We start from the raw sequence: 25153 nt of genomic DNA, 5'->3' as shown, positions 1-25153 counted from the left end.
ATATCAGGCCCACTGCAATGCATTATTTAATAGAACAGCACCACTGGACTGTATCAGCACAAATTAGTCTTATACATAAATGCTGCCTGTGGTATAATTATCAGCACAACAATATCCATGTATTACAAACACTTAGAAGTGAGCATAAAGTAAGTATTTGAACATACTGTATGTACCTCATGCATACGAAGATCCGGTGTGGTGTAGTGGTTTGAGTATTGGACTATGACTCTGTAGATCAGGGTTCAGTTCCCAGCTTGGCCATGAAACCCATTGGTTGACCTTGCCCAAGTCATATGTTCTCAGCCTCAGAGGAGGGCAATGGCAAACTTCTTTCAAACAAGTCTTGTCATGATAGGTTCACCTTATGGTCACCATAAGTCAGAAATGATTTAAAGGAACAAACTTCATGCATATTTACTTGAGTTGACTGTTGTTTTTGTTAACTTAAGGACAAATTTGAGGTGAATTTGAAGGGTTCTGCCCTTATTGAACATTAGTAGACATTTTGAAGGAAAGCAAAATAATTTCTCTGTGGGCTTACGCACATTGTTGGCAGACCCAGAATGGTCACAGAGAAAACAGACAATGGATTAACGAATATAGTAATTGCTAAGAGTGATGTGTCTTCAGATATTTAGATGCAGGATGCCAATGTCTAACTAGAAAAAAGTCTATGTGAAAGTGACATAGAATTATTCATAGAGTTGGAAGGGGCCCTATGGGATATCAGGTCCAGCCCCTGCTCAATGGAGGATCTGCAGCTCAAGCATCCCCAGCAGGCAGCTGTCCAATCTCTTTTGAAAACATCTAGAGAAGGAGACCCCATCACCACTCTAGGCAATTGGTTCCATTGCCAACCCATACTCTCTGTCAAGAAGATCCTTCTAATGTTCAGTCGAAATCTACTCTTCTGTACTTAAAACCAGTAGAATTGTTAGATGTTGTTCTACCTTCTGAGGTAACAGAGAACAAGTCTACCACCTCTTCTCTCTGGTAGCCCTTGAGGTATTTAAAGAATGCAATCACGTCACCTCTTAGTCTTCTCTTCACCAAGCTGCTCCTACCTCTGATCATCCTCGTTGTCCTTCTCTGGCATCTTATATAGACTAATAGATAGAACTTTAGATGTTATGAATTAGGAATTACATGATTGTCTTAAAATAGAAAATCAAGTAGGGGACAGCGCAGTGTGTGTGTGTGTGTTATGTGATTGCTCCTGTTTGCTCTTTTGAGGAATCAGCTTAAGCTTAAATTTGCTTTGAGATTTGTCTTTTAAGTAGGTGTGTATTATGTGATTGCTCCTGTTCGCTTTTTTGGGGAATCATCTTAAGCTTAAATTTGCTTTGAGATTTGTCTTTTAAAAGGATCTTATGTTTGAGTGTTGGACTACAACTCTTGATGCCAGGGTTCAAATCCTGACTTGGCAATGTGAAACCACTGCATGACTTAGGGTGAGTCACACTATTGCATCCTCAAAGGATGGCAATGGCAAATCCCCTCTGAAGAAACTTTCCAAGAAAATCCTGTAATAGGTTCTCCTTAAAGTCATAAGTCAGATACAGGCACACAACAACAACACTTCGCAAACATCTGGTTCCATTATTGCAAGAGATATTGGTTTCATATTTCCAGGTTTATTCTGTAGCTTAGTGCATGTTTAATAGCTGTACCAATTGAAATTCTATGTGGAACTTGTAAATATGTATAGACATGACTTCTTTGTGTGAATTCATAGTGCTTGCTGTTGTGTGTCCTACAAATAGAGAAATTCTATAGGACTATTGTGAAACAAAGGCAACCCTTACAGAAAGTGTCTTGGAACATAATAGTTTATATGGTTTTTCAGTAGGTGATTGCCAAGGATTATGGCATCTTTGGATTGATTTTTTTAAAGAATATCCTGACCATGTGAGGTGAGTGCTCACCAACAAATTTTCCTGTGATGTGTTGTCCAAACAGTTTAAGAATGCTATAGAGAAATGATGTAATGACATGCAATGATCGTTCCATAAATGAATTTTAGATAACACTACATGTCTGTAGTTTTGACTGTTTCTGATAATACTTTTGGTTTCAACAACAGTTGTATTTTGGGAATTAGACTGAAGAGAAAGTTCATTTTGAAAGAGTATAAAAGTATTATCTGGTAAAAAACAACACCCCTCACCCTGAAACCTCTTTTTTGTGTGTGTTTGAACCCTGGAAGAATGGTTTGAGGTAACAGAACCACAAAGAAATACAGTATCATATGACTTTACTAATTGAAGCTTTTAATATGTTCCTAGTAATGGGCTTGTGGTCAAATGTTAGAAAAAACGCTTTAAAGTTTGTTCGTGCTCACATTTGTCAGGCTAAACAGTCAGATATTGTTGGGGCAGAAAAACACTTTTCTTCAAAATGAGAGTGAAGCAGGGACAACATGCCAACACTTCTAAATGGAAAGCTCTTCACAATACGGGCAAAAAGCAGATGGAGAGGAAGATTGCTAAGTCACTCTATATTTATAATTAAGTCCCAGAGGGTGCTTGGGTTTGCATTTCTCAACTGTATGCATAGCTACATACTAAGTACTGTATTTTCTGGCATATAAGACTACTTTTTAACCCAGGAAAATCTTCTCAAAAGTCAGGAGTCGTCTTATACGCTGGATGTCGTCTTATAGGGCAGGTGCTAAAACTTCTGAGCCGGAATGGAGAATCTACGGTTGCCGCACATGGTTGCGAGCTCAAAAACGGCTGAGGCCGCATCCGCACTGTATGCGACGATCGTATGAAAGCAGCTACCGCTTTGATAGTCTTGGAGGCAGGGAAAGCTGACCAATCCAAGCAGGCTTTGTATACAACAAGGTTTCCTGCTAAGTACCTGCATGTCATTTGAATTTAAATTACCATATTGAAATCAAATCTGATTTTTTAAAATTTTTATTTGGTGTGCATTGGAAGGGGATAGTCTTATACAGTGAGTATATCCCAAACCCTATATTTTAAATGGAAAAGTTGGGGGGTCGTCTTATACGCCCATTCGTCTTATATGCCGGAAAATACGGTAATCTGTTTCAGTTCTGATCCCACTGAAATAAAAACCAAAATGATCATTTTGAGAACAACACTTATTTCCACACAAATCTGGGATTTCATTTCCCCCTTGAATTCTGATGTCTCTTAAAAAAGAATTTTCCATGGTGCCATTCTCTGTCTTGTTCAAAAACGTACTGCAGCTTCCAACCCTTGGAATTCTTTAGCAAAGGTTCCTGTGCTAAGTCTGCACTATTATTTATAGTTACCTGTGATTCCATTCTGAGTAAATTTCCATTGGGTCAGGCTACAACATAGCTGCATACAGTCTACAGAGCTTTGAAGCTGGCATAACAGAGGGTCCATTGTCCATGGTGTGTGCACTTCTTTCCTCTTGTCTCCCTGTTGCTTCTGTTGAGTGCTCAGAAGTAATATATTACTTTATGGAGTAATTTTATTTTAAAAAGTAGCAAAATGACTAATGTTATTAGGTTTTTGGTGCCATGTGTTAACACGTATTAATTTAAAACATTATTTGGGGATTATTTGAGGGAATTTTTAACCACTTTCTGTATTTTTGTGTAATTTAAAATGAAGCAACCACATTGCCATTTATAATTCCTAAAGTAACTAACTTGCTTTTTCAAGAAAGTAACATTAATATGGCAGCTTTTGTCATCACATTCCCAAGTTCTTCTTCTGGCCAAACAAATACTGTAAAAATATAAACACTTTGTTTACAGATAAGTGCTACAATGAATATATACCACAGGAGGAATGGTGTATGCTTTATACAGCTTTCAGCTAAGTGGAAACAAACACAGACATGTAATTTATTTTTTGGCTTCAGTGTTTGTCTAGGACACTGTCCAAATCTTTGGGATTGTGCATGTCTTTATTCCTATGGACTGGTGTGATGCTCTGAGTTCTATCCCATAATCATGATTAAGGGTTTGTGAGTAAGGATCATGAACATCTTCTTCAGATACTTTGGTTATAAGTGTGAATTACTTTCACCTTTCCTGTTATTCCATTTAATAGTTAAAAGGTTATGTTGTGTAGTCATGACTTACACTAGCCATTTATAGTAGTCACAATGCAGAATTAGGGGTTTTCAAATAAAGCTTACTAGTTGGAAAAGCAGAGTTTTTAAAAATATATCTATTTTGTATACTAGTCTTTGGTGTGTTCCAGATTTATTGCTGGAACAACATAATGTTGTTTGCCTGAAGCTGATATTGCTTTCTTCCTCTCCCATTATGGCTGTGAGGGGAGGGCAGAAACATCTGCTAAGTTAAGAGAGCTATCATAGTGTATGTTGATTTTATTGGGACTAATTGTAGTTGAAAATAGCAAGAGATGGTTCTGATCTCGTCCTTGTTCCTGCACTGAAGAAAGAGCTGAGAGTAGGATTATGTTTGTAATCAATAATATTTAAGTCCTTTTTATGAGGTATTTTCAGTTTCAGAATTGTGAAATACTCCTTAAAGCTGTATTCTGAAACAACTTTGTTACTGATCATTTGTATTGATAATCTAATTTTGTGATTTAAATGAGAGTAAATGTTGGTAATATTGCTAATGAATTAGACTGGATTACTAACCAAACAGCACTTTTAGAATATCAGAATGGGGTGACCTTAGGCAAGTCACACTCTCAGCCTGAGAGGAAGGCAAAAGCAAACCACCTCTGAGTAAATCTTACCTAGAAAAACCCATGATAGGTTTGCCTTCAGGTCAGCATGTGTCAGAAATGACGAAGTCACATAACAGTTTCTGATGCACACCATTTCCCACATTTTGAGTATAAGAATGCAGTCTTCAAGTCTGTCAGGTGATTTGTTCTTGCCCAATTTTGCCAAAGTTGTGTAGATTCTGTTCTGTCTTGCAACTTACTTGGCTGGGAATTATTCAATCCTGTATTAAGTGAAAAATTAATAAATATTTAAAAACATGCACTTCAAAAATGGAATGTGCATGATTTGGCTTGTTCCTTCATTATATGTTGCGTATACAAGTTAATGTCTGAGAAAGCTGAGAAGCTTGTTTTAGTTCATGTATCTTCCATTTTTTTGAAGTTCATAACATTCAGAATCAAAAGAGAAGGATTCTTTATTTTCTTTTTTTATGACAGGCATTGAAGTTATGCTAATTTTTTCAAAACATCATATTTGTTCAGGTAAATAAGGACCCTTATGCTTATCTGGGATGGTTTGATTTCATATATCAAGGCTAAGGAAATGTTTGTTTCCTTGGGCTATTTTGTGGTCTCCAGGGTCCTACAGCATCCCCAATACAATTTTAAGAAGACTTTTGAATATTTTTTATACAGTGCCCTCCCATCCTAATGCAAACCTGTGTAGTTAAGGGTGCCAATTTCATCACGTTTGAGCACTTGCTGAGCCATTTTAGGCTCAGGAGAGGCCTTTTTATAAAATGAAATAACCAATGATATTGACCTTGTTTCTTCTGTTGGAGGAAGAAAAATGGTCTCCTGCTTTAAAATGGCCTGGAGGGCAAAACAGGATTTTTTTTTGGGGGGGGGGTGAATTTTGTTCTCAGGGAGTGGAGGAGAAGGGATATATGCTCACTAAGGCCCCTGGAGGGCTGGTGTGCCCCCCAACTTCTAAAAATTCTCCACCTTTTCTGTACATGCTTACACAGTAACATGCCTTAAGTGGGATGTTGTACTAAGTGCCTGGGATTTCATTCATACTTAGTAAAAACAATTTTAAATGTATTATGGCTCTTTTAAGACGGACATGTTTACTGTAGCCTAAACTAAATAATGCCACTTAGATTGGATCCATTGAAATCAGTACCATTTACATGACTGTCCATTGTCCAGGTTAGCTAGGCATAGATAGAACTTTTGGGAGTGAGAGGGAGTGTTGAAAACAGTGTGTGAATTAGTTGAAATGCAGATGGTACATAATATTTCTTATCTGTTCATAAAACTATTGTTGGTCATGTTACAGGCATCTTTACTTTGAGAGGCTCTGCTGGTTAAAACTTTTAGTGTAATACAGTGTGCCCGTGTCATATGCAGGCATGCCATACGCGGCTTTCAGCTTATGCTGAAAGCTGAGCACCGGAAGAGGCAATGGGTTGCACGCCACGTGCATGAGCCCCATTGTTTTCAATAGGGTTTGAGCATATGTGGTATTTTCCTTACGCAGGGGGGTCCAGAGTGGATCCCCTGCATAAGGGAAGGGCACACTGTACATGTCCATAGTCAAGTCATATGAAGTAGTCTGAATTTTTGTTCACCAGTTTTTGCATGAGAATCATAGAGTCATAGGGCTATCCAGTCCAACCCCCTTCCATGCAGGAACTCTCACTCAAAGCATACCTGACAGATGGCCATCCAGCCTCTGTTTAAAGACTTCCAAGAAGGGAGACTCCACCAGGAAGTGGAGTGTGTTCCACTGTCGAACAGCCCTTACTGTCAGGAGGTTCCTCCTAATGTTGAGGTGGAATCTCTTTTCCTGTAGCTTGCATCTATTGTTCCAAGTCCGATTCTCTGGAGCAGCAGAAAACAAGCTTGCTCTCTCCCTTTAAGTAGTTAAACACCCCTTTAAGTAGTTAAACAAGGCTATCGTATCACCTCTTAACCTTCTCTTCTCCAGGCTAAACATCCTCAGCTCCCTAAGTCATTCCTCATAGGGCATGGTTTCCAGACCCTTCACCATTTTAGTCACCCTTCTTTGGACATGCTCTAGTTTCTCCATATCCTTTTTGAATTGTGGTGCCCAAAACTGGACACAGTATTCCAGGTGGAGGCTGACCAGAGCAGAATATAGTGGCACTATTACTTCCCTTAATCTAGACACTATACTTCTGTTGATGCAGCCTAAAATTGCATTGGCCTTTTTAGCTGCTGCATCACACTGTTGACTGATGTTCAACTTGTGGTCTACAGCATTCCTTTCATCTATCAAGCTGGTAATTTTATCAAAAAAAAAAAAAAAAGAGAGGGAGGGAGGGAGAGATTTGTCTGGCATGACTTGTTTCTCTGAAACCCGTGTTGACTTTTTGTGATTATGGCATTGCTTTCTAGATGTTCACAGACTCTCTGTTTAATTATCTGCTCCAGAATCTTTCCTGGTATAGATGTCAGACTAACTGGATGATAATTGTTGGGATCCTCTTTTTTCCCCTTTTTGAAGATGGGGACGACGTTTGCCCTCCTCCAATCTGCTGGGACTTCCCTTGTTCTCCAGGAGTTCTCAAAGATTATTGCCACTGGTTCCGATATTACATTTGCCAGTTCTTTTAATACCCTTGGATGTAGTTCATCTGGTCCTATAAACTTATATTCATTTCCTCCTCCTTCATTTTTCTGTGGACATACCCAACAAAGCCCTTTTTATTGTTCTTAACCTCTCTAGCAAGCCTGAGTTCATTCTTTAGCTTTTCTGACTTTACCTCTACACATGCTAGGTATTTGTTTGAATTCCTCTTTGGTGATTTCTCCATTTTTCCATTTCTTATACATGTTCCATTTAAAATCGCTCAGTATCTCTTTGATATTACTTTGTTCAAGAAGTTAGTGACAGTGTGCAGGTCTAAGGTAGAATTTCCTGGGATGCTGAAGTTTTTTTGTCACTGGTTTTTTGAATAATAATAATAATAATAATAATAATAAATAATTTTATTTATGTTTCCCCGCCTCTCCCATAGGATCGAAGCAGGGTTAAAGACTATTAAAAACCATTACAAACAATCTCATAAATAAAATCCAATAGTACAAAAACTCTAAAAACAATCATACAACATACATATCCAGGGTAGGCAGAGAATTGATGGCATCAGAGATACAAGCTTCATTCTTCAGGGGGGAAGGCTTGACAAAAGAGAATGGTTTTAAGGCTCTTTTTAAATGATTCCAGGGGGGTCATGAGACGGAGCTTATTGGGAAGACTATTCCAAATCCTCGGGACTGCTAATGAAAAAGTCATCTGGGATGTAGCAACATACTTGGAAGATGGTATTTCCAACAGGTTCTTCCTGGATTTTCTAAGTGTGCGGGGCGGATTATATGGGGCGATGCGGTCCCTCAAGTAACTTAGGCCCAAGCCATATAATAATAATAATCATCATTTTTACCTGCCTCTCCTCATGAATTGAGATGTGAAACAACAGACTAATAAATGCACAAGTTCAGTTAACACTCATCAGTTTAAAAGAACAAACAAGATGCATACATATGAAAACATTCTATATTTAAATTTAATCACTTCAAATTTACAATTTATAAATCATCTGGATAGGCCTGCTGGTAGAGAACACTGTCATTTCTGATGTCAAATGTGCTTCTTTATTTTTTTACATATGGTCTGCCCTGCAGCTGGGCTGATTCCCAGCTTGGTCTGTGAAAACAAAAGCTGTGGGCCTACAGAAACTTTTCCAACTTTTGGTTCCTGAGAGTTGGAATTTAACTCCCCTACATACAGATCCCTTCTGCCCTTTCAGACCTCAGTTATGGATTATGCGCTTGGTATTCAAAGAGATGTATTCAAGACCCTACATCTTGTACAATGTTTCCCAAGTTGACCAGCTTTCCACCTCTGATTTAGCTGAACATCCTACTTATTCATACCTCTGTATGGTTCCACACTGAGTTCCTTCTCAGGCTAAATGCCTGAACCTCAGAGCTTCATGAAACAGTGCCTCTTAATTAGCACAAAGTTGATGGTTTATTTTCCAGTTATGTAACTTGTGGTGCAGCAGTTTCCAATTTTATTTTAGCAAAGATCATCAAAGGTGTTCATGTGTTTGTCTATAAGTATTTTATATGATATATTAATTTCTAATACATGCGAGATAGTTTTCAAGTTTAAATGTCCAGATCTTACTTTACTAGCCAACCTCTAGATCTCTTTGCACCTCACCCTTATCCTCTGGTTTATTTATTTGTTTATTTGTGAAGTTAAATGCTTTCATGGCCAACATCCATAGTTTGTTGTGGGTTTTTTGGGCTATGTGTCCGTGTTCTGGAAGAGTTTATTCCTGACATTTTGCCAGCATTTGTGGCTGGCATCTTCAGGTTTTTCCCCCCAGAAAGGGACCCAAGGCAGCTCACAGATAAGCAAGTGCTATTATATAGGTAGGGAGATTGGGGGAGAGAGACAGAGTTTTGGGAAGGGGACAGTGTTTGAACCATACTGAAGGTAGCAAGTTGCTGTTCTTGAAAGCTGCCACTGAAGCAAAGATTCTCTCATCAGTGGACACAGTTGAATGAAACATTATAAAGAATTTTAAATGTCACACTTTTAATCATAATGCATACTTAGGGACTTAGGAATGCAGCTTTCTCTTGATGTTACTATAATTGCTTTTGTAGCAATTGTATTTTGTTTGTTGGCAGATGGTAAACGTTTAAACAAATGCAGGTTTCTTTGCTGTAAAAATAATTTACATAGATATGCCTGGTCTCTTGCAAATGGGCAACAAAACACCTAGTATTTCAGCCGTGTGCTAAAAACACTGTGTGCTAGAATTCAGGCTGACGTCTAAATCTGAGGATTGTACTCTGGTTTTCATGTTTGAAAGGGATGACAAAAGAAAACAACTTCACAGTTTTCATTGTCAGCACAAAATATTTTGTGTTTGTGCCCTCTGTCTGGAAATATCTTGCATATGTGACACAATTTAGAGCAAAATCTCTGCAAAAAACACCTATTCTGTTGAGTGTTTGAGAAGGCATTTACCAGAAACTAGTCACCTATGTACACATTTACTTTCTAGGTGATAACAGTGGCATCAGATTTCTGACAGCAAACTAGCCATTCAACAGAAAAAAGGTAGTTCAGAACTTGGTGTATAGCCTATGATCTTTCCTGTGAATATTCTTTCCAAGCAGGAAGAGGAATTTGATAATGGGAATGTCTATAGATTTAAGAATGTTTGTTGGAGAAGCTGGGATGGAAGAGAGAGAAGACAGTGCAGAGGGATACTAAAGATTAGCTAAAAATTATACAGAAGCAAGAAGTTATAAGAAATGTGTGGATCACAGTATTCTCTTTTGGAGCACATCTGGATTATAGTGGCACTTGAACATATAATGATAATGAATTTTGGATTTCTATGGTTGTTGCTTTATAGGGCATCAATATAACTTGTAATTCTCTCTTTTCCTCAAGTATTACTTAATCTTTGTGCATTCACTTGTTTCTTACACAGGAGTGGGGGAGAATCTTGCTCTATTTCCCTCTGTAATTTTTTTTATTTTCATTTAAATTTATCCATTCTTGGATTATTTCAAAAATGTTTTCTGTCAGTGAGCTGATGTTAGGTGGATTTGTAATTGGTTGACTGACCAAGCCCAAAAGGTGCTCACAATTGTCTCCTTTTCTTCCTGGAGAGTAGTGGAGTGCCACAGGATTCTGGGTCCAGTGCTGTTCAACATCTGTACGAATGACTTGCATAACGAAGTAGAGGTCATGCTTATCAAATTTGCAGGTGACATCACATTAGGAGGGGTAGTCAATAATCCAGAAGACAGGATCATAATTCAAAATGACCTTAATAGATTGAAGAGCTGGCCCAAGCTAACAAAATGAATTTCAACAGGGATAAATGTAAGGTACTACAATTTGAAGAGAGGGGGGGAAAATGAAATGCACAAGGTATAGGACGATTGACATCTGGCTTGACACGTGAAAGGGATCTAGGGGTCTTAGTAGACCATAAACTCAACATAAGTCTACACTGTGATGCAGCAGCTAAAAAACTCCAATGTGATTCTAGCTAACTTTTTAGTTAACCTTTTGTGCATCAATAGGATAGTAGTGTCTAGATCAATGATTTTTTTTTCCCTGCAGGTGTTTTGGATTTGAACTCCCAGAAGCCCCAGCCAGCTTGACCAACAGTCAGGAATACTGTGAACTGAAGTACAAAGCACCTGGTAGATCACAGGCTGGGAACCACTGGTCTAGATTGAGGCAAATAATAGTATTACTCTATTCTGGTTTGTCCCCATTGGGAGGCTGTGTCCAGTTGTAGGTACCACAATTTTAGAATGATATTGCCAAGCTAGAATGTGTCCAGAAGAGCATGACCAACATGGTGAAAGGTCTGGAAGCAATACCCTATAAGGTGATTTGGGGAACTGGGTGTGTTTAGCCTGAGGAAGAGAAGGTTAAGAGGTGGCATAATAGCTCTGTTTAAATATTTGCAAGGATGTCATATTGCAGATGGAGCTAGTTTCCCCCCTGCAGAATCCAGAGACTAAGGGGTGAAACAGACCACCCCAAAGGGGCAGCTTCAAGCAGGCAGATGGGGGCCGCAGCAACTGCTCGCCACAGCCCCAGTCCACCTTGGAGCTGACCAAAAAAGGAGTGGCAAAGAGCTGCTCCCTTTTGGGTCAGCAAAAAGGCATCTTTTCCCACCTGCTGTGGCCCATGGGCAACTTCAAGCTGCTCTGGCTGTGTGCAGCATATAAACGATGCACTGCCGGAGAACCCAGAAGCCAGCCCATGTCTGGGCATCCAGGTTGCTTGAAGCCAGCTTCCAGGTGTCTTGGGGGCATGCTTTGTCTGTCATTTCTATGCCAGTGTGTTTTGCTGCTAAGAGACATGGAGCAATGGATTCAAACTACAGAAAAATAAGTTCCATCTAATCATTAGAAAGAACTTCCTGATGGTAAGAGCTGGTCAGCAGTGGAACACACTGCCTCAGAGTCTTCTCTCTTGGAGGTTTTTAAAGAGGGGCTGAATGGCCATCTGTTGGGAATGTTTTGATTGTCTTTTCGTGCATGGCAGGGGGTTGGACTGGTTGGCCCTTGTGGTCCCTTCCAGCACCATGATTAACTGAAATCAAACCTAGCCTGATTTTTTATTTGAAGCTGAGAGTCACACATCAGCTGGTTTAATTTATAATTTTTTTAAAAAAATCCCAGAATATGAATTTTCCTGGAGCACAGTTTATTCTTACAAAATAGAAAGAATATGGCTCAACTGTAACTGCTTAGAGAAGGCTGTCCACCAAAATACAGTGACTGGGTAGGGAGGGCATTAGTCAGAGAAGCACCCAAGAGGCTAGTGTTAGCTGTAAATCTCTCCAGAAACTTTACGTTAAGATGAAAAACACTGTCCATGGGACAGCTATCACCATGTCCACCAGGACATTTCACAAGGCTGGCCTTTATGGAAGTGTGATGCAGAGAAATCTGTTGCTGAAATAAACCCATATCAAAATCCATTTGTAGTTTGCAGAAACACAGCAAATATATAGGAAAAGGTTTCTAGTCCGATGAGACCAAAATGGATATTTTCAGGCTCAGCACAAAACAATATGTATTGTCTTGGTCCTGGGAACATCATTCTACTTGTCAAGCATAGTAGAGGTAGTATCAAGTTGTGGGAATCCTTTTTTTTTTTGGCACTGATTAGCTGGAGATTAGTGGGAATAAGGTGTATGGAAAGAAACACAGAGCAAGTTTGTTAAAAAACAACACTCTGCTTTAGTTTTCAAGGAATCCTTGAATCAGTTCAAGATTGACTTTCCAGCATGACAGTTTCATTATATACACAGAATTAAAAGTGGAGTTGTTTAAAAATATGATCCTGAATGTCCTGAAGATTTAGTTAAGCTGAAGCCCCAATCCAGTCAAAAATCTGTGGCAAGATATTGCTGTTACCAATGCCCATATAGCTTGACAGAGCTGAAACGATTTTATCAAGAGTGGTCAAAAGTTGCAGAATCCACATGTGGAAGGCTGGTAGAGATGTACACAATATGACTCTAGGGATGGAAATAATATTTAAAAATATTAAGATGCTCAAAAAATTGTTTCTTGGGAAACCATGATGAAAATAATCTTGGACTGGGAAGAATGCAGTTCGACGCTTGCAAAGTTCACGTGTTTTTGCTCAGAAATCAATGTTTTCTGTGCTAAAATGACACATGTGGATTTTGAAGAGAATAACTCCTGAAGTGTGAATAGTCCTTGAAAATTGTGCACTTCTTGGAGCAAGAAGGAATTTTTCTCATATCACTTGTAGATAAAATTAGTGAAGAATTACATCCCTTGGGGACTTGCAGCTATAATTGTTGAGAACTGTGTTTCTGTAAAATAGTAATTTAAGAAAATTAATAATCATGCAGCCAACTAGTGTCATTTAGTTTAATATTTGGACCCATCCGGGGGGGGGGGGAGTGTACCTTCACAGTTAAGAGTTCATATGTCTGTTCTTAAAGGTTCCCCCTTTAATTCACTAAGTTGTTGTTTCCTTAGTTCTTTCCACTGATACATTTCATCTTAGTAAATTTCCCGATTAACGCTGATGTTAATTCTATGTTTTAATGAGTTAATTAATTTTAGGAAGTTAGAATTTGTCAAGATGAATGACATCTTCCTCTTCCAGATTCCGTAAAAGAGGAAGGCTTAAAGAGGAAAAGGAATAGGATTGCAGGAAATACATCACATAGATGTCTTGAATGAAAAGAAATTTTAAAAAAAAAAACCAGTCCTGGCATGGAATAGAACAGGAAATTGGGGGGGGGGGGGGCTGATTTGTTTACTTAGCTATCAGCCAGCCATGGCCCTTGCAGTGTATCAGGCCCATGCAACCTGAAAGGCTATTATTCCTCCACATTGATCTGTATGTCTCTTTAGGGCATTGTCATTCTTTTCCATTTTCCTTTATTGATTTTATCCTGGTTCCCATATTATTTTATAATACACAAATCTTTTATATATGAAGTGACCTATAGTGAAGCCCTTTTGTAATGCCTTAGTGTATTTACTGTTTCTTACAAAGTACTGGACCTTTGGATAATTGACTGAAAAGTTTTCCTTAATCCCTAGTTTCCTCCTCTCTTGAGGTCTTCTTGCTGTTGTGCTTTTCACAAGTCCCATGATTTAGTGGGTCACACAGTTTGGGGGTGTAGTGAAATTTGAGCTGTAGTTTGGGTTCTGGAAGGAAGGTATTCCACAAACTTTGGAAAGTGGCATGACTAAACTAAGTGCCCCCCCCCCCCTCTCTTTGTAGAGCTCATGCAGCCCCTTGGTGCTAAATTCATATCTTCCCTATCTATGTATGTCTAAAAAGCAAAACCCACAAAACTACCTGTAAGTCACACTGAGTCAAAAGAGCAAAACATAGGCTCTATCACTGATGTTGCAGATCATGCTTCTTGATAGAGAGAGAAGTGGCAGAACATGCAGTGATTAAGTCGTGCAGAAAAATGTTATGTATGTGTTCAGAGGTCCTCAAAAATTTATGATTAAGAATTGTCCACCCATGATTCTCTAAATGATCTTTGTAGCCAGCCACTTATTGCCCCATTGGCAGTGGATCAGTATTCTCTGGCTGAAATTAACACCTGATTCCTTGCAAATATCTAACATCATTCCTTACTAATTATTTATAAGCAAGGCATTTGAAGGACAAGTGAACAGTGCATATGTTCATGAGGGCCGGATAGGATGGCATGGGGGGGAAAGGTGAAAAACTTAATAGAACAAGTTAGTGAATTAAAGGGGGAACCTTTAAGAACAGGCATGCAAACTCTTCCATACTTTTGGACAAACTTTTCTAACCTCACAGTTTCCAGATATGTTGAACTCCCATCGTACTCGGACAACTATTATATTATGGGTTTTGTAGTGTGTGTGTGTGTGTGTGTGTGTGTGTGTGTAAATGCCAGTTTGACCAAGGCAGTTTTAAAATGACCCAAAAGAGCAACTTTTGAAGGTGCCAGCAGTAAAATGTACTCTCTGCTGTTTCTGTAAATACCACACACAGTCTGCTCCAAAACTAACATTTTATTAAGTTAATTAATAGTAACTCAATAAATTAAACAGTTTCAATTATTAGTGTTAGTTTTGATGAATTAACTTCTCAACTTAGGTTTTAAGATTATCAAAATAATTCTCCAACCTAGTATTTCAAGCTCTGTCCCTTGTGTTACCAGCCTGTCCTCTGTTTCATAGATAGTGATGCTGACTGAATGCAACATCTGTTTAAGTAAAATCTTAATGATTTAACAAGGGAGGTGACCTATTTATGTATAACTGAAGTTTGGAGGGCAGGGATGAGTTACGTACCGTTAGCTATTCCCTTTTGGAATGTGTGGGTACTAAATGTAGAGATTCCATCCTTTCTCCAGCCCTCCTGCTCCTTTGAATGTTAGTCTTTCATGGTTGTCTTGTGCTGGGCCTTTGGAAGAGATTATGGGTTCTGCTGGTATTCTGCTGCCCTTCAATTTCACTGCTTGAGACAGTATCAACTGGTGTTGAGGATTACTAGCATAATTATTGGGAGAACAAAAACACAGATGCTGAGGCTATAGAATACAGGGTGTCTCTAGATTTAATAGATATTGCGACAATCATATGGCTGCCATAACATGGCCTTTGTCTTAAAATAAGCAATTCACATTCTGGATGTGGTAATCTGAGCTGGACAGAAGGATGATAACCTGAGAGTGAGGTTTTGCAATCCTCTCCCCAACATGGTCACACCATTTTTCTGTTAATTCCATTAAAATGATCTCTCCAGAGGCTAATAGGTTGTGATAGGTTCTGGAAGGAAGGTATTCCACAAACTTTGGAAAGTGACATGACTAAACTAAGTGCCTCCCCCTCTCTTTGTAGAGCTCATGCACTCATCCAAGATGAGTGTAATAAAACAAGTGAAAGTCTAGTTAGAACACAGCTGTAGGAAAATGTGTGCTACATCTTATTGAATTTAGATCAGAGCTCATGACCTAATCTGCTCTGTAGTGGTGAGTGTGGCAAAAAGGGACTTATTTTCTGCCTCTCCTACATTTTCACAGTTGGCAAATGGAGCTTTTCTGTGTGGTGAGGAGCCTATTGTAATCTGGCCTGGAAACAAAACTGACTGTACCTTTGGTGCCATGTAGTGGCATGTTTGCAAGACAGCTGAAGATAAAAGTCAATCATAGTCATTTCAACTTGGTTTTCATAATTATGGATTCACAGTTCCAACTGTGGAAATGTCCAGAACTGGTTATCTTCTCTGATTGGATTAATATCTGTTGTTGAGGCCTTTGCATGTGGGTAGGGTATGTGGTAATGTTCAGCCTACCACTTGTATGTTTGGTCTTTGTCCCTATTTGTCTTATTACTGTAAATACAGAGAATTGTGCATTCCCCTTAGAGCAGGGACAGGGAAACTAGTATTCTCATCATACCTCACCACCAACCAAACTGATAGAGTGCATGGTTGTATCTCCTTCCCTTATGGTTATGCTGCCTGTGCATAGAGTGACTGATACCAGGCTCTTCAGATGAGGCAGTGGTGAAGATGCTTCCAAAGTATTTGTGCTATGTGGTTTCATTCTCTTCCCTGTGCTTTTCGATATCTACATAAGAGGGGGGAAATTTAGCTGGTCTGTGGCCCAGTTTATGGACCTCGGACCGTTTGAGGACTGTGTGGACTGCCAAAAATGCCACAGACTGGAAAAGGGGCAGCTGGAAGTCTGTTTCTTTTTAAAAAAAATTTAAAAAAAAAATAAAGATGAAATGCATGTTTCTGTAAGGGGAGATAAATATTTTTTTTGCTGGAAAAAGGCTGGTTTTGGATTGTTACCAAAGTGATGTACATGGAGTGCCTAGGAAAGGGTCTACAAGCTTCAGTTAGTGCACACAGGATAGCTAGGTTGTTAACTGGTACTGGGTGATACAGTCATGTCATACAAATCGTGCGGACCCATGGTTTTTGGCATCTGCAAGGGGATCTGGAACAGAACCTCCGCAGATACAAAGGGATGACTAAAAAACCATTAATTGAATTTACTTTCATTGAGTCACCTTGCTATGATTATCCAATTTTCAGGGTAAATTAGATGAGTTTTAATATTAGTTGTTTAATAAACCTCTGAAATAATAGGTGGGCTTTGGTGTTACTTATTCCATTACATTCTGTATAACAGAATTAGATGGAATAGACTTGATTCTGTTACACGTAAGATTTAAGGTGCTGCAGGACTCCTTGTTCTCCATTCTCTGACATCTCATGGAATTGTGGGATGGGGATCATTTTGCAATTTAGGATGAGGTGCCATCAGTACAAAGACAATACTTGTCTCACTTTTACTCCTTCCTTTTATTCCATTTGAATCATGTGTTGCACTGTAGGCCATGAAGCGATTCCATTTGTTGTGGGTGAAACTGAATTCCCCCTAATGAAGCATGTGCATAGTGTGTGGGTGCTGCTAATTCCAGGTTTGTTATTAGAGGCCAAAGTAGACAGGAGTGTCTTGTGAGCTATGGCTGGTTCACCAGTTACAGCCCTCCTCGCTGATACAGCATAGCCATAGTAATTTATGTCTTCCTAACCTTTGTATGTGGACACCACGATGATTGAGGCTTAAAGCTTCTTTTCATTGTTTTTTTAACAGTTTCATGCTAATACTGATTGGTTTAACACCACCCACCCACCCCATTTTTTGCATTGCTTTGGGATCTGGATCTGACTTTCTAACAGATTTCATATCTGAATTTCTACGTTCATGGGGATTTTTGCACAGGCTGAATATAGTCATATAAAGGACCTGATAACAATGGCCTGATAATGCATTCTGCATGAAGATGCCATTAAAATGGTTAGAAGGCTTCAGCTGGTGGAGGATGAAAGCCGCGTAAAGTGTGCCTGCGTATGATGCAGGCGCACTTTAACTAAGTTTCTGAGTTCAAGCTTTTTGCATAGAAGGAATGTGGTCATTAAAAAGGCCCGTTAAAAACTTAAAAAATCAGGTATGTTAACACAGTGTGCCATAAACACCTGATAAGTGCTTTCTTTAACATGTACAGTACTTGAAGTCAGAAACTAGCAGGTAGGTGATGTGGGAGAACACTTCCTTTTACTTTTCCCTCTCTGGAAAAATAACATTTTAAAAAAAAATCTCCTCTCTTTTTGCAGTCCCTGTGATTTTGTAAAGATGCCTTGATTCTGTTTTCCCATCCGTATTATGCCAATATAAAAATTGGGACTCAATGCGTCTTACAGTTTAGAAAGATGGTACAATTAAAAAAATACAAAAGTGAGCATTAAAATAGAATGGATGGCAAGCCATGATGGTCTAAATGGAGGTGTGTGCACTCGGCCGCACCAACAGCCACACACATGTCTTGTGGCTGTAAACATGGTAAACAACGGGACCTGAGGTTCCGCATTTTTCTTTAACTGTGGGAGGGGGGTGTGGCGGCGTCCGGAGTGGATATGAAGGGACAACTGTACAGACTATGGTCCAAGAAGCCAAATAGTTCCTAGTGGCACTGTCTGTGGAGCAAGTTGTTCAGCTTCACTATTCCTCTTCCCCATTCTGGGCCATTTCCTTCAACTGGGAGGAGAGACAAAGTGACAGCCTGTGCTTCCTACCCTGAACCTCATATCCCTTGTGATATCCTGAATGCTATACTTTACAGTGTCATTGATCCCCTCATGGACCAAAAGGAACGGGTAACAGTCAGTGGACTTGGTGAGTGTTGTCAGCCTTTCTATTATATCATGGATTTTTGCCCCATGAAAAAAGCCCATCCTGTCAGGTCCACAGCTACTAGTTTTGTTTCCCTCAGCACTATCACATGTCTTCACTGAGGATTGGCAGGGGCCATTTCTGAGAGCTTAATCTTCTAACATTGTCTGTATGTTCTCTAGGACTGACACTGTTCTTCTTGTTGCTGTTTCTTGGCATCATTGATAAAGAAGAGTTTCAGATCTATTGTGTAACTCCAAACTCACAGAATGAACCCTGGTCCTTCTACTTCTATGTGTCTAATGTTTCTTTATATTTCTACTGTCTTTCATTTCCTGATATCCCTTGTTTCTCCACCATAAGACAAATTAGTAATCATTTTTCCCTGCCAGATTGAATTAAAAAAGGATAACATATTTAGTGGAATTCATTTTCTTGAACATTTTTTCCATAGTTTCTGCCTAAACACACTCCTCTCAGCAGGAATGAAGCCAGTATAGCTGGTAAAAATAAGGTATTAGTTGTGTGGAGGCATGGACATTTAACTGAGTGGATAAACAGTTTGTTTCCATACTGGCTGTCTCTCTGTTTATGTTTTGCAAGAGCTCTGGGAATTTTCCAACAGCACCACATCAGTACAGAATTAAAAATAAGAATATTTTGAAGGGAAAGGTTTCATTTTACTTTTGAAGCAATAATTCTGCTTGTCAAAAGAGAGAGTCCACATCAATGAATTTAAGATGTGAACATATAATCCTTGTATATGAGTAGTCAGTAGAGACATTCTTTGTAAATTGAAAGCTCTTTTTCATATATGCCAAGATTTGTTCAGTAAATTTCTTTTATTTTAGAATCATATTGATACATAGCTATGATTACTTTATTCTATTGAATTTGGTTTCTGTGGATTTTTAGAGTTATTTCAGAGTAATATATTTTTATTTTACTGTTTTTCCCATTTTTACCTTTTCTTCTGTATGTATGTATGTATGTATGTATGAATGTATGTATAGATAGATAGATAGATAGATAGATAGATAGATAGATTAAAATGTTATTCATTATTTCATTGCATTGATTGTGGTGTTCTTGTTTGAATTTTTTTTTTAAAACTAAGGCTGCATAGTTGCATCTTAAGAATACTTGGCTGAGGCATTCTTTGATAGATGGTTACTACAAGTTTTGTAAGTCATTTTTACTTACCATGGAGAATAATGCTCCCTTTCCTATTGGCTCTTCTCCTTTGCTGACTCAGCAACTTACTATGATGTGCACATCTGGTCAGCAAAGTGTGGACCCATCCATCCCATCCATATTGTATTTGGGCATTTAGCCTTTGAAAGTGAAACTACTTTTTAGAAAGGCCTTTTATGCCCACTCAGTCCCCTTTTTCCAGTCCAGCTGTACCTATGTGTACCTTTTTACAACAGGCATGGTAAACAGCAGTTGCCTCCAGAATCCCTTACTGAGCAAGCATGAAATGTAAAATAGAGAGTAGATGAGCCTGCCTCATCAGTTCCCCATTGCCTATTTTAAAAAACACGCACACATAATTCTGTAAGTTAGGCCACCAAAATGGAAATCATAGGAAAAGTGGAGGGGGGAAAAGTCATTGCTGGGTGCATTTTGGAAGAAGCCTTCAGGTGGTCTGTAGAAGGTTTGAAATATTTTATTAACTTATGCAACACTTAGCTGATTTAGTTGTTCAGTTTCACATGTGCATATTTTAGTTTTGAATAAAACATTTCCTGAAGTGGTCTTCTTCTCTTGTTTTGCGATGTAGGAAACTTGGACTATAACTCCCACCTTCTGTAGAACCAAAGGGGAAAGACTATGGGACCCGCAAATGTAAAATATCAGAAGACCACTGATGCCTGTCACTGGTCTGTCTGTTTAAATACAATTGCCTTCATAAGTAAAAAGTTGTTCATGGAGTTCTCTTCAAAGATGTGCTCTGAGCTAGTGTTAATGAACTCAGGCTTGCTAGAGAGGTTAAGAAGAGTAAAAAGGGCTTTTTTGGATATGTCCGCAGCAAAAGGAAGAAGAAGGAAATGGTAGGGCCACTACGTGGAGAAGGTGGCAAAATGCTAACAGGGGGCAGAGAAAAGGCAGAATTACTCAGTACCTTCTTTGCCTCAGTCTTCTCAGAAAAGGAAAAGGGTGCTCAACCTGAGGAATATGGAGCAGAGGACAGAATAGGGAAAATTCAGCACAGAATTAGTAAAGAGATAGTACAGGAATACCTTGTTAATTTAAATGAATCTAAGTGTCCAGGACCAGATGAACTACATCCAAGGGTATTAAAAGAACTGGCAAATGTAATATCGGAGCCATTGGCAATAATCTTTGAAAACTCCTGGAAAACAGGAGAAATCCCAGCAGACTGGAGGAGGGCAAACATTGTCCCCATTATCAAAAAGGGGGAAAAAGAGGATCCCAACAATTATCGTCCAGTTAGTCTGACATCAATACCAGGAAAGATTCTAGAGCAGATCATTAAACAGAGAGTCCGTGAACATCTAGAAAGCAATGTCATAATCACAAAAAGTCAACACAGGTTTCAGAGAAACAAGTCATGGCAGACAAATCTGATCTCTTTCTTTGATAAAATTACCAGCTTGGTAGATGAAGGGAATGCTGTGGATATAGTATATCTCGATTTCAGTAAGGCCTTTGACAAAGTTCCGCATGATATTCTTGCAAATAAGCTTGTAAAATGTGGACTAGACAAGGTAACTGTTATATGGATTTGTAATCGGTTAACTGGCTGAACCCAAAGGGTGCTCAACAATGGCTCATTTTCATCCTGGAGAGAAGTGACCAGTGGGTTCCCACAGGGCTCTGTCCTGGGCCCAGTGCTATTCAACATCTTTATCAATGACTTGGATGACAGAATTGGGAGCATACTTATCAAATTTGCAGATGACACCAAATTAGGAGGAATACCTAATACCCCAGAGGACAGGATCAAAATTCAAAATGACCTGAACAGAATAGAAAGCTGGGCCAAAGCTAACAAAATTAAATTCAACACGGAGAAATGTAAGATACTGCACTTAGGGCGGAAAAATGAAATGCACAGATATAGGATGTGGGACACCTGGCTGAACGAGAGACTTATACATGTGAAAGGGATCTAGGAGTCCAAGTAGACCACAAGTTGAACATGAGTGAACAGTGTGATGTGGCATCTAAAAAGGCCAATGTAATTTTAGGCTACATCAATAGAAATATAGTGTCCAGATCAAGGGACGCAATAGTGCCACTCTATTCTGCTTTGGTCAGGTCCCACCTGGAATATTGTGTCCAGTTCTGGGCGCCACAATTCAGAAAGGACATTGAGAAACTGGAGCATGTCCAAAGGAGGGTGACTAAAATGGTGAAGGGTCTAGAAACCATGTCCTATGAGGAATGACTTAGGGAGCTGGGGATGTTTAGCCTGGAGAAAAGAAGGTTAAGAGGTAATATGATAGCCCTATTTAAATAGTTGAAGGGTTGTCATATTGAGGAGGGAGCAAGCTTGTTTTCTGCTGCTCCAGAGACTAGGACCCAGAGCTATGGATGCAAGCTGCAAGAAAAGAGATTCCACCTCAACATTCGGATGAACTTGACAGTAAGGGCTGTTTGACAATGGGACAAACTCCCTCGGAGTGTAGTGGAGTCTCCTTCTTTGGAGGTATTTAAACAGAGGCTGTATGGCCATCTGTTGGGGATGCTTTGATTGAGATTTCCTGCATGGCAGAATGGGGTTGGACTGGATGGCCCTTATGGTCTCTTCCAACTCTACGATTCTATGATTATGATTCTACTGCTACTGCTTAAGTCAAGTTCTGTGACTGTTCCAGTTTCCTTCACCTGTGGTAGAAGTATAACTGTGTTGGCTGAGTCTTCTCGAATAAGAGAAGTTAATCTTTTCTTATTGGATTTGTTCTCTGCTGACCAGGACACTTGATAATATGTCAATTTTTCTGGATAAAATAGTGGAAAACATTATTAATGTTATAATGCCCATAGGAAAAGTCTTACTGAAGATCTGACAGTTTAGCTTTGACAAAAGCAAGTCCTTGTCCTCCTAACCTTTCAGAGTTGGGAGTGTCACTGTATATATGGACAGGGATAATCTATCTCAATTTGTCTTTCTCAAAGCTTTTTGACATCTTCCATCACCAAAGATTTCTGAGTAAGTTCAGCACTTATGGGAGGAGAGGAACAGCCCTCTTCTGTATCATTAATAGGTGAATGAATAGAAAGCAGAATGGTAAGACAGTTCTCTCATTGGATAGATGTAAACAGTACTGTCTTCTAAGGTATTGTATTTAGTGTCTTTTAACTTGACCATAAATGATCTGGAATAGGAGTGAGCAGTGAAAATTTGTTTATTTAGTTGGTTTCTTTCTTGCGTTTTTCTCCCCACAGTGGTACCCAAGGCACTAACAGTAAAACAAGCTTGAAATAATAAAACAGTTGGTGAAAACTTAAAACAACATTGAAAGCCATTAAAAACCCACAGTTCTTTCAAAGATAACAAAAAGCTGAATTACAAGTCCTGTCCATGGAACAACCAGAGGGAGGCCAGCCTAGCATTCCTTAGTTAAGTGTTTCTTAATCAAGGGGAAGCCATTGAAAAGCCCTATTAGTGCCCAGTGTTTCTAATGATACCAAATTATTTGCGGAAGCTATAACAAAAAAGACAGCGAAGAGCTTTAAGACCGGGGAATGACATGAAGTCTAGTGTTAAAGTGCATCACGTTGGGGCCATGAAGTCTAACAGCATGTAAATATATTAATGAGCTGATGAGGGCAGCAATGTTGTAGTTGTGGGTAGCTCAATGAAAGTGTCAACCCAGTCTGCATCTGATATGAGAAAGGCAGGTTCCATGTTGTGTGTCATTAGGAAATAAATCAAAGATAAAACTGCCAAAACAATGCCTAATAATTACTGGACAAGAAAACAAATTACTTTTGACCAGAACTGTACAGTTTTCCAAGCGAGATTTCACCATATGGTGCAATCACACTTGGAATACTGTGTACCGTGCTGGTCAAAAGTAATTTGTTTTCTTGCCCAGTAATGACTGTGCTTTACTGAAACCAGGAATGAAGATGTCTCTTTTCAGATTTGGTTATTTTACTGCTGGTAGAAATGAAATGAGAGTGTTAAGTGACTTTACCCCAGACACTAGACACCAGACACCCAACAGATGGTAACATTTGTGTATTGTTGTTGATCTGAACTGGATTAGTTTAGTGACCTAGAGGTGAAAGGCTCTCTATCCCATTACTACATTCTCTGAGACACCAGATACTGGATTTCATTTGTAGAACCAACTAAATTAAAGAATCAGTGAAAGGGGATGGAATTGCTTTTGCCTGTACATTAGTTGATGCTATCTATTCTATTTTGTGATGTCGAATATCTATTCTGTTTTGTTTTGTATGTGCTTGTGCTTGTGCTTGTGCAATTACGCTCTCTGACACATGGCTAAATTGCAAAATATTTTTAAATTGTGTATTGCTGTTTCACGAGGTTTTCTTATTAAAAGAAAGTGAAAATATGTCACATAATGAAAATTATTTATTGAACTTATTGTTATTTTGAAATAAATAACTATAAATAAATCAATAACCGATGAGGAATTAAGCTTTTGTTTTTAACTCTGTGTCCTGAGGCTTTCATGCAGTCTGTTTATTGTGGTTTCAAGCTGGTTAAATTTTTAATTATCATAAAGTCAAAATATAATAAAAAAGTACAATAACATCGAAAATCCACAAAACAGTGATACCAAAACACATAATAAAGATGTTGCAAGCATTCAAAGCTGGCTTCTTCATCAGGCAAAGGTGTTAGAAATACAGTGCGCCCACGCCATACGCAGCCTTAAGCATATGCGCTCAAGCCGCGGGGCGCACGCAGGGCGGAAGGGCGGCGCGTCCCATTCAATTGAATGGGCGCGTGCGCCTGTTGCGCCCCGCGCGCGGCCGCGCACGAGCCCCATTGTTTCCAATGGGGCTCGAGCATAGGCAGAATTCACCTTACGCGGCGGGATCCGGAACGGATCCCCCACGTAAGGGAAGGATGGACTGTAGTACAGGAGAGAAAAAAATACATGATAATATTAGTCATAGGCCTGCATTTTGTCAAGATGTTAGGGTTTGTCTGAGTTCAGATGGAAGGAAAGATTATTGCAGGCCAGCCCCTCCTCTTCCTGGCCATCTGGGTCCCGGGAGATTCTTAAAGTCCAGGAAATAAAATTTAAATTCCATTTTGGATGTTACTGCACTTTGCTATAGAAACAGCTTGGCTACCCCTGGAGATACACACACACACACATACATACATACATTTTATAAGTTATTCCTTGAATTCCAAATATAGTTTTGGGCTTCTGTAAATCTGCCTTTCAATAGTGGGCTTGAAATATTAAATTTCAATCTATCTACACTTCTGAACTCTTGCAAACCTGCTACCTGTCCTCTTGATCCAATTCCTACTCGTCTTCTTATTTCTATAGCTCCCTCTTTTTTGCCTTCGCTTCTCCATATCTTCAATCTCTCTCTCTCTACAGGCTCCTTCCCATCGGACTTCAAACATGCTCTCATTTCCCCAATTCTGAAAAAAACTTCTCTTGACCCCTCCTCTTTGTCTAGCTATCGCCCGATTTCTCTTCTTCCCTTTCTTTCTAAAGT

The 25153-nt window shown here is 39.1% G+C and overlaps 1 protein-coding gene across 4 annotated transcripts in view; it reads left to right on the top strand.

The window, feature by feature from the left end:
* ASAP1 (ArfGAP with SH3 domain, ankyrin repeat and PH domain 1) overlaps nt 1-25153 on the top strand; it is a 180653-nt gene that overhangs the window by 58994 nt on the left and 96506 nt on the right. The gene's annotated exons all lie outside the window — the stretch shown is intronic.

This window comes from Sceloporus occidentalis, unplaced genomic scaffold, assembly GCF_023333645.1.
Source record: "Sceloporus occidentalis isolate IW3139 unplaced genomic scaffold, rSceOcc1.0.p SCAF_3, whole genome shotgun sequence".
Taxonomy (NCBI): domain Eukaryota; kingdom Metazoa; phylum Chordata; class Lepidosauria; order Squamata; family Phrynosomatidae; genus Sceloporus; species Sceloporus occidentalis.
The sequence above is the reverse complement of the archived record's forward strand: the minus strand, read 5'-3'. Positions and strand labels throughout refer to the sequence as shown.